We start from the raw sequence: 8,353 nt of genomic DNA, 5'->3' as shown, positions 1-8,353 counted from the left end.
CTATGAATGAGCTTACGCTTTCTACGTATTCCCCAAGGTGTCTACAGCATTGTGACGTATTTTTACAATTTATGTTGAAGAATAGCCGTAAGGGACTACATTGAGCAAGTGGTCACATGATGGCTGCCGCAGAAAATCTTGCGTAAAGTACAGAGGTAGCCATTATTCCAATCGCTTCTAATGAGAAACCAATTGTCCCGGTGGATATATTATTGAATATTATTAATATTATATATTATTATTCACCTACAACAATAACCTTTTTGGAAAAAAGGAACATTTGCTATCTAACTGGGAGTCTCGTGAGTGAAAACATCCGAAGTTCTTCAAAGGTAAATTATTTAATTTGATTGCTTTTCTTATTTTCGTGAAAATGTTGCCTGCTGCTAGCAGGGCATAATGCTATGCTAGGCTATGATAAACTTACACAAATGCTTGTCTAGCTTTGGCTGTAAAGCATATTTTGAAAATCTGAGATGACAGGGTGATTAACAAAAGGCTAATATATTTCATTGGTGATTTTCATGAATAGGAATATTTTCTAGGGATATTTATGCCCGATGCGTTATGCAAATTAGTGTCAGGTGATGATTACGCTCCCGCATGCGGGATGGGGAGTTAGTAGAGGTTAAATTAAGTGTAATTCAGTGTAATTATGTATTGCATTAAAATTCTATATCTTCTGTCACGTTCTGACCTTAGTTCTTTTGTTATGTCTTTGTTTTAGTATGGTCAGGGCGTGAGTTGGGTGGGTTGTCTATGTTAGTTTTTCTATGATTCGCTATTTCTGTGTTTGGCCTGGTATGGTTCTCAATCAGAGGCAGCTGTCAATCGTTGTCCCTGATTGAGAACCATATTTAGGTAGCCTGTTTTTTATTGTGTTTCGTGGGTGATTATTTTCTGTTCTGTGTTTGTATTTCACCGTTCAGGACTGTTTTAGTTTCGTTCTCGTGTTTTGTTGTTTTTGTGCAAGTATTCATTTTCATTAAAAGAGAATATGAATACTTACAACGCTGCACCTTGGTCCTCCTCTCTCTCTCCCAACGACGAGCGTTACATCTCCTATCCTAAAAATGTATGCAATTGTATCTATGGGCATGACGCTTCTGGCAACAGGCATGTGAAATCATCAATGGCGTAGTCAACAAAATAACAACAACAAACATCAAATGTCTTCAGCATGGGGGGTTCCAGTAGTCCAATGAGAAGTGGAATTAGAGAGGAGGAGAGACAGATAAGTGATGGGAGGAGGAAAATGATAAAGCACCTCTCTTCCCATATGCATTGGTGGCTTGAGCCATCGTAGGAGGCTAGCACCTGGCCTGACAGAGACGACAATGGAGCCTTTACAAGCCTCTCCACTGTGAAAACCAAAAGTGGCCAATTAGGTAATTATACCATCCACTACTTCTATTCTTCCATTTTACTTTACAAGGGTGGTGTGTTCATGTAATAGAAGGTTAACAAGGGGGGTGTTTGTGTATTCAAAAGGTGCCCCCGCTTAATGTGGAAGTGCCGGTGTGTGTTTGTGTGTGTGTGTGTGTGTGTGTGTGTGTGTATGTGTGTGTGTATGTGTGTGTGTGTGTGTGTGTGTGTGTGTGTGTGTGTGTGTGTGTGTGTGTGTGTGTGTGTGTGTGTGTGTGTGTGTGTGTGTGTGTGTGTGTGTGTGTGTGTGTGTGTGAGTGTGTGAGTGAGTGAAAGGTCAAGGACTAAAGTATATCAATGTTGTATTTTACATTTAATTTAGTCAACAAGTGTGGATTAGATATTGTTTGTTTCTGGGGTTTCCTACTGTAGATGGTAACTGGCTAACAACATACTAGAACTGTCTAACTAATCTCTGATTTACCCTCACTTGCTGGGAGATATCTCATTACTGGTTGGAGGATGATTCCAAAGCTTATTCAAAGGTTTTGGTGTTTAAAATTATAAGCATTTACACATTGGTTATCAGAATATATTCTTTATATATTTTTCAAGAATGATGTATTATTCAAGAATCAATGGGCATATATATATATATATATATATATATATATATATATATAAATAATTTAAAAGTAAAAACATTTCTGAAAAAAAGGTTACACCATTAGTGTCCATGAGGACTGCATGGCAGTCATAACTCAGTAATCAGTACAGGTCTTGAGTTCCTAAAGTTTCCACCTACTCATCCATTTAGCCTTTGAAAATGAACAGAATAACAACAGCATATAACAGAATGAAAACATAATATAAACAGAATAATGGAATAGGATAAGAATAACGTAACAGAATAGCAATAGAATAACAACAGACTAACTACAGAATAAAATAATACGACAGAATGACAACAGAATATAACAATGTAAAATAATATGACAGAGTAACAAAAGAATATAACAGAATCACAAAACGGAATAACAATATAATAACAGAATATACACCGATCTCAACAGCAATGGCTCTAGATCGAGAGTAGTGCTGTAACTGCTGCTCAACCAAATCTTAACCTTAAACATTCCACTACTATAAATGGGGAAATGCTGTTACGGTATAATCTCAAAATCAGTAGGGATAGTCTTCTCTCTGCGAGGCTGTGAACACACTGGGCCTCTCCTCTCTGAGAGGCTGTGAACACACAGGGCCTTTCCTCTCTTGGCTGTGATCAAAGAGGTTGGGAGGACGTTTTCTTCTTCTTCCCCTGCCTAGGCCTCACGACAGTCAATGATAAATAATAGAACTCATATGTAGCCCAGGGAAGTCAGAACATAGCATCTCCCCAGAAATCAAGGCGCCACGATCAAAAGATTAACTGTGAAAATGTATGCATGGGAGACAAAACAAAAATGTAATGAGTGTGTCAGTGTATGTGTATGCGTAGGGAAAAGGGGGTGCAGTGTGTGTATGTGTGTGCGCACATTAAGGTGTGTAAATGACTCAAGACTGTACTATGCGTGGGTGAGCGAGAGAATGCAAGAGCAAGTGTGAGAGGGAGGAAGACAGCATAGACACAGGAGTCCTCTCATACTTTAATCAACACAATTAGTTCCAGTGAACTGTTCCTATCACGCACAATCATATTTCATCGGAATGAGATGCATGATCGTAATATGTGTGCTCAATGCTGCTAGTTGTTTCTGCTGATGCCATCCCACAAAAAAAATACAAATTTAAAGATGGACGCCATTATAGAGTGTGTGTTACTGATCTGATGTAGTTTCTTTGTGTCCGTTCCACTCTAATAAGCATTGATCTGATGTAGCTTCTTTGTGTCAGTTCCACTGTAATAAGCACTGATCTGATGAAGCGTCTTTGTGTCAGTTCCACTCTAATAAGTACTGATCTGATGAAGCGTCTTTGTGTCAGTTCAACTCTAATAAGCACTGATCTGATGTAGCTTCTTTGTGTCAATTCCACTCTAATAAGCACTGATCTGATGAAGCGTCTTTGTGTCAGTTCCACTCTAATAAGAACTGATCTGATGTAGCGTCAGTGTCGGTTCCACTCTAATAAGCACTGATCTGTTGTAGTTTATTTGTGTCAGTTCCCCTCCAATAAGCACGGATCTGATGTAGCTTCTTTGTGTCAGTTCCACTCTAATAAGCACTGATCTGATGTTTATTTTTATTCTGGGAGTAAACAAAGCAGATGTCATACTGCATCTTGGTAACCCATGCTCTAGGCAGTGGCACAAGTACGCTCAAGTATTATTTTGTTTTTTGATAGGGGAAATGTTTTATACTATATTAGTCTGGAGCAATTGTTTTAGTGCACCAGCCATTGTTTATAGTACCTCACATTGTAGGAAACTATGCAGATTTGGTGTATATTGAAATGGTCTCAAGTTAGGACTTTGCAGTGCTATTGGCTGAAAGTGGGACATTGGGAAGATGAAGTCAGAGAATGTGTGGAGTATAGACCTGCCTGGATTCTTCTGGAACATTCTGATTTCCCATGCAGTATCAGCTTCAAAGCAGTCTGGCACAATCCCCCAGAGTACCTCAAGCTGCAGGATGTGGTGAGTCAACACACATCAGCCAAACTACTAACACATATATTTGATATGTATGCAAAAGTGGTTGTTAAAAGTATTTGATCATATATCTAAAATATAATTTCATTGTATGCCTGACCTGTGGCCATAAAACATTTTTGGGAGCTTGAATGTATTCTTATTTGTGAGACTGGTCAACAAAGGAGGCACTAGAACATTCTCAATGACGCTGAAGTGATCAGTGAATTGGCCCTCAAGTAGTCAATGCAAGACTTATCCTGACTAGACCGGCCATGATACATGAGTGAGCGTTGCAAAAATAAATGTACACACGTTATTCAATTATTTCATCTACATTGCTAGTGCACGTCAACGAGCGTCTGCGTGGCCAAATGCTAAAATAGAATAGGGTTGCAAGTCCAACCTCTCCCATCTCCTTATTGGTAAGTACAAACCCACTTGGGTGCTTGAAAGATTAACAACTAACTATGTTTCCCTTTTTATCTGTGGATTAATCATTGGAGTAGAGAAACACACAATTTAGTATGACTCAGGGTCAAAATTATGCAAAGAACCACTAGGCTACCCTGAGCTGAGCAAGTGTAACGGCTCTCGATGGTGGTAGAAAGAGTAGACCAAGGCGCAGCGTGGAAAGTGTTCATGATTTTAATTCAACAAAACACTTGTACAAAATACCGAAAATGAAAATGCACAGTTCTGTCAGGCAACAGTAACTAAACAGAAAACAAGATCCCACAACCTAATGGTGGGAAAAAGGTCTGCCTAAGTATGATCCCCAATCAGAGACAACGATAGACAGCTGCCTCTGATTGGGAACCACACTCGGCCAAAAACAAAGAAACAAAAAACATAGAATTTCCCATCCGAGTCACACCCTGACCTAACCAAACAGAGAATAATAAGGATCTCTAAGGTCAAGGCATGACAGCAAGGCAGTTAACCCACTGTTCCTAGGCTGTCACTGCAAATAGGAATTTGTTCTGACTTGCCTAGTTAAAAGGTTATATGAAAAAAAATGTAAAGGTGTCCATATGCACGTCAGGTAAAATAACACCCCCATATCCATCTCACAGGATGGACTAGCAACAGCTTCATCTTAAGCAAAGTACATTGTCTAGACATGGAAGCTGTTAGTCGGCTACAGACTCTTACATTGAAGTGATAGACAACAACATAAAGGGGCTAAGAGAGGTCCTTCAGGAATGAAAGCTAGTTGTCGTTACATTAACATTTTGAGTAATTTAGCAGAAGCTCTTATCCAGTTAGCTATCTGAAGATGAATGCACTAGGTAGGAAAACCACATATCCCAGTCATAGTAAGTACATTTTACTCAAAGTAGCTGTTTGCAAAGTTAGAGCTAGTAAGGTGGAAAAAAGTAAAGTGTAAGTTTTCTGAAGATAGGCAGGGACTCTGCTGTTCTAGCTTCAGGGGAAAGCTGGTTCCACAATTAGTGTGCCAGGACTGGGAAGAGCTTGGCCTGGGCTGAGTGGGAGCTGCCCTCCTGTACTCGGATTGTGGTGTAGGGTTTGAGCATAGCCTGAAGATAGGGAGGGGCAGTTCCTCTTGCTGCTCTGTAGGCTAGTACCATGGTCTTGTAGTGGATGCGAGCTTCAAGTGTGAGGAGGACCGGGGTGACATAGGATAACTTGGGGAACTTAAGGCAGATTGCAGCATTCTGGATAAGTTGCAGCGGTTTGATGGCACAAGCGGGGAGCCCAGCCAACAGCAAGTTGCAGTAGTCCATATGGGCGATGACAATTGCCTGGATTAGGACCTGTGCCACTTCCTGTGTGAGGTAGGGTCAAACTCTATGGATGTTGTAGAGAATGAAAGAGTGTTGTCCAGGGTCACGCCAAGTTTCTTCGCACTCTGGGAGGGAGACCCCGTGGAGTTGTCAACCATGATGGAGAGGTCTTGCAGCGGGCAGGCCTTCCTCAGGAGGAATAGCAGCTGTGTCTTGTCGAGGTTGAGTATGAGGTGGTGTGACGACATCCAAGTAGAGATATCTGCCAGGCATGCAGAGATGCGTGTCGCCACCTGGGTGCCAGAAGGGGGCGGGGGGAGAAAAGTAGTTGAGTGTCATCCACATAGCAATGATAGGTGGTATATTTGGTGTATAGAGAGAAGAGGAAAGGGCCTAGAACCGAGCACTGGGGGACACAAGTAGTGAGAGTATATGGTGCAGACACAGATCCTTTACACATCATCTGGTAGGAGCGGCCTGACAGGTAGGATGCAATCCAGGAGTGTGCAGAGCCTGAGACGCCCAGCCCCGAGAGGATGGAGAAGAGGATCTGATGGTTCATGGTGTCATAGGCAGCGAATAGATCTAGGAGGATGAGAACAGGGGAGAAAGAGTTCGCTTTGGCAGTAGGGAGAGCCGTGACACAGATGAGCAGTCTCGGTTTAATGACCCGTCTTGAAGCCTGACTGGTTAGGGTCAAGAAGATCATTCTGAGATAGAGAGCTGGTCAGAGACCACACGCGTGTTTTGGAAAGAAATAAAATAAGGAATACCGGTCTGTAGTTTAGAGGGGTCAAGTGTTAGTTTATTGGGGTGAGCGACTTGGGACATTTTGAAGTCAGAGGGGACGCAGCCGATGGTCAGGGAAGTGAGTAATGGTAGGTGGTCTGGAGAAGGGAGGAAGGGATGGGGTCGAGCGGGCGGGTGGGATGTCGGGTGGCCGGATCTCACTAGTTGTATCTGGAGAGAGGGGAGAAAGAGGTGAAGGCATAGAGTAATTATATGTGATTGGGACCAGTGGACTCAATAAGCTGAGTGAATGAGGAGTGAATGTTGTCAACCTTATTTTCAAAATGGTTGATAAAGTCGTCCACATAGAGGGAGAGGGGAGGAGGTGGAGAACTAAGGTGGAAAAGAGTTTCCTATGGTTAGAGGCAGAAGCTAGATATTTAGTGATGCAAAGTGGCTTTAGCAGCAGATACAGAGGAAGAGAAGGTAGAGATGAGGGAAGGTAGAGATGAGGGAATGATAGGTCCTCCAGAAGTTTAGTTTTCCTCCATTTTCACCCAGCTGCCCGACAGTACGAATCATACAGTGGTTCCTCCTTGTGTCATACTGCGGCACACCTTGCGGGCTGCTGCAGCTTTCTGTGGCATGTTATCTATTTGTCAGCCAATTTTTCTGTTAAGGAGAAGTGTATCTATATTTCCATGTCTAACAATTGTATTTTCATCGACATTTATAATCAGTATTTCTGTTAAATGATGTGGCTCTCTGCAATATCACCGGATGTTTTGGGAACTAGTGAACGTAACGCACCAATGTATACTGAGATTTTTTAAATATAAATATGCACTTTATCAAACAAAACCTATATGTATTGTGTATCATGAAGTCCAATGAGTGTCATCTGATGAAGATCATCAAAGGTTAGTGATTAATTTTATCTCTATTTGTGCTTTTTGTGAAAAATGGCAGGGTTTTTCTGTGACTTGGTGGTGACCTAACATAATCGGTTGTGGAGCTTTCGCTGTAAAGCATTTTTGAAATCAGACACTGTGGCTGGATTAACGGCCTAATACTTGTATGTTTGAGAAATTTGATTTCTGTTACGTATGTTGACTGCCTGTCGGAGGTGAAGTTCCAGAGCTCACAGATGTGCCTGGCATGGATTGTAACTCCATCTCGTTCCTCACCCTTTTCAATGCGTCATTCTCCACCTGACTCTCCGCCAATGCCGCCTGACTCACCGCCAATGCCGCCTGACTCTCCCCCAATGCCGCCTGACTCTCCACAAATGCCACCTGACTCTCCGTTAATGAGGAGTGACTCTCCGCCAATACCGCCTGGCTCTGAACCAATGCATCAGCCATCGCCCATATCTCTGCCCTCAGAGAATGTTTCTCTTTCTGATGGTCTGCCTTCAATAACTCGATCTCGCTCTTCAAAGTTTGAATGTAAATCCATGAGCACCTTCATCAGATGAGCAGAATGGTACCGCCCTGAGCCCCCATCGATTATAGTGGCCTATTATAGAAACGGTAGATGAATTAAGAATTAAAAGTGACACCACCACACAAATGCTCCACCACAAGAATCTAGCTTAACTAATTAATCGACTGCTGTTCTTTACTGTATGCTGCACTTTTTATTTAATTTCCAGCGAGACTATTCAAGCCATTGACTCACTGATGAATGAAGATGAGCGATCGGCAAAGGCAATCTGTGGGCATCACAATATCGCTCTAATCACATTCAGAAGACAGTTGAAGAAACTTGTACGGACTTATGGAAAGGCTCGGTAAGAAATGTTTTATATATTTAATTCTCAGAACATTAACCATGTGTGTGCGCTTGTTTTGTACTGTTCTGTAGTTGCGACCCAATGATT

General features: G+C 41.9%; 1 pseudogene; it reads right to left on the bottom strand.

Moving 5' to 3' along the window:
- Positions 1–5,045: 5,045 nt before the first annotated feature.
- On the bottom strand, positions 5,046–7,835 carry LOC109910166 (uncharacterized; annotated as a pseudogene).
- Positions 7,836–8,353: the final 518 nt, after the last annotated feature.

The sequence above is a fragment of the Oncorhynchus kisutch genome, linkage group LG19 (assembly GCF_002021735.2).
Source record: "Oncorhynchus kisutch isolate 150728-3 linkage group LG19, Okis_V2, whole genome shotgun sequence".
In the NCBI taxonomy this organism is placed as follows: Eukaryota; Metazoa; Chordata; class Actinopteri; order Salmoniformes; family Salmonidae; genus Oncorhynchus; species Oncorhynchus kisutch.
Note: the sequence above shows the minus strand (reverse complement) of the source record. Positions and strands in the feature narration are given on the sequence as shown.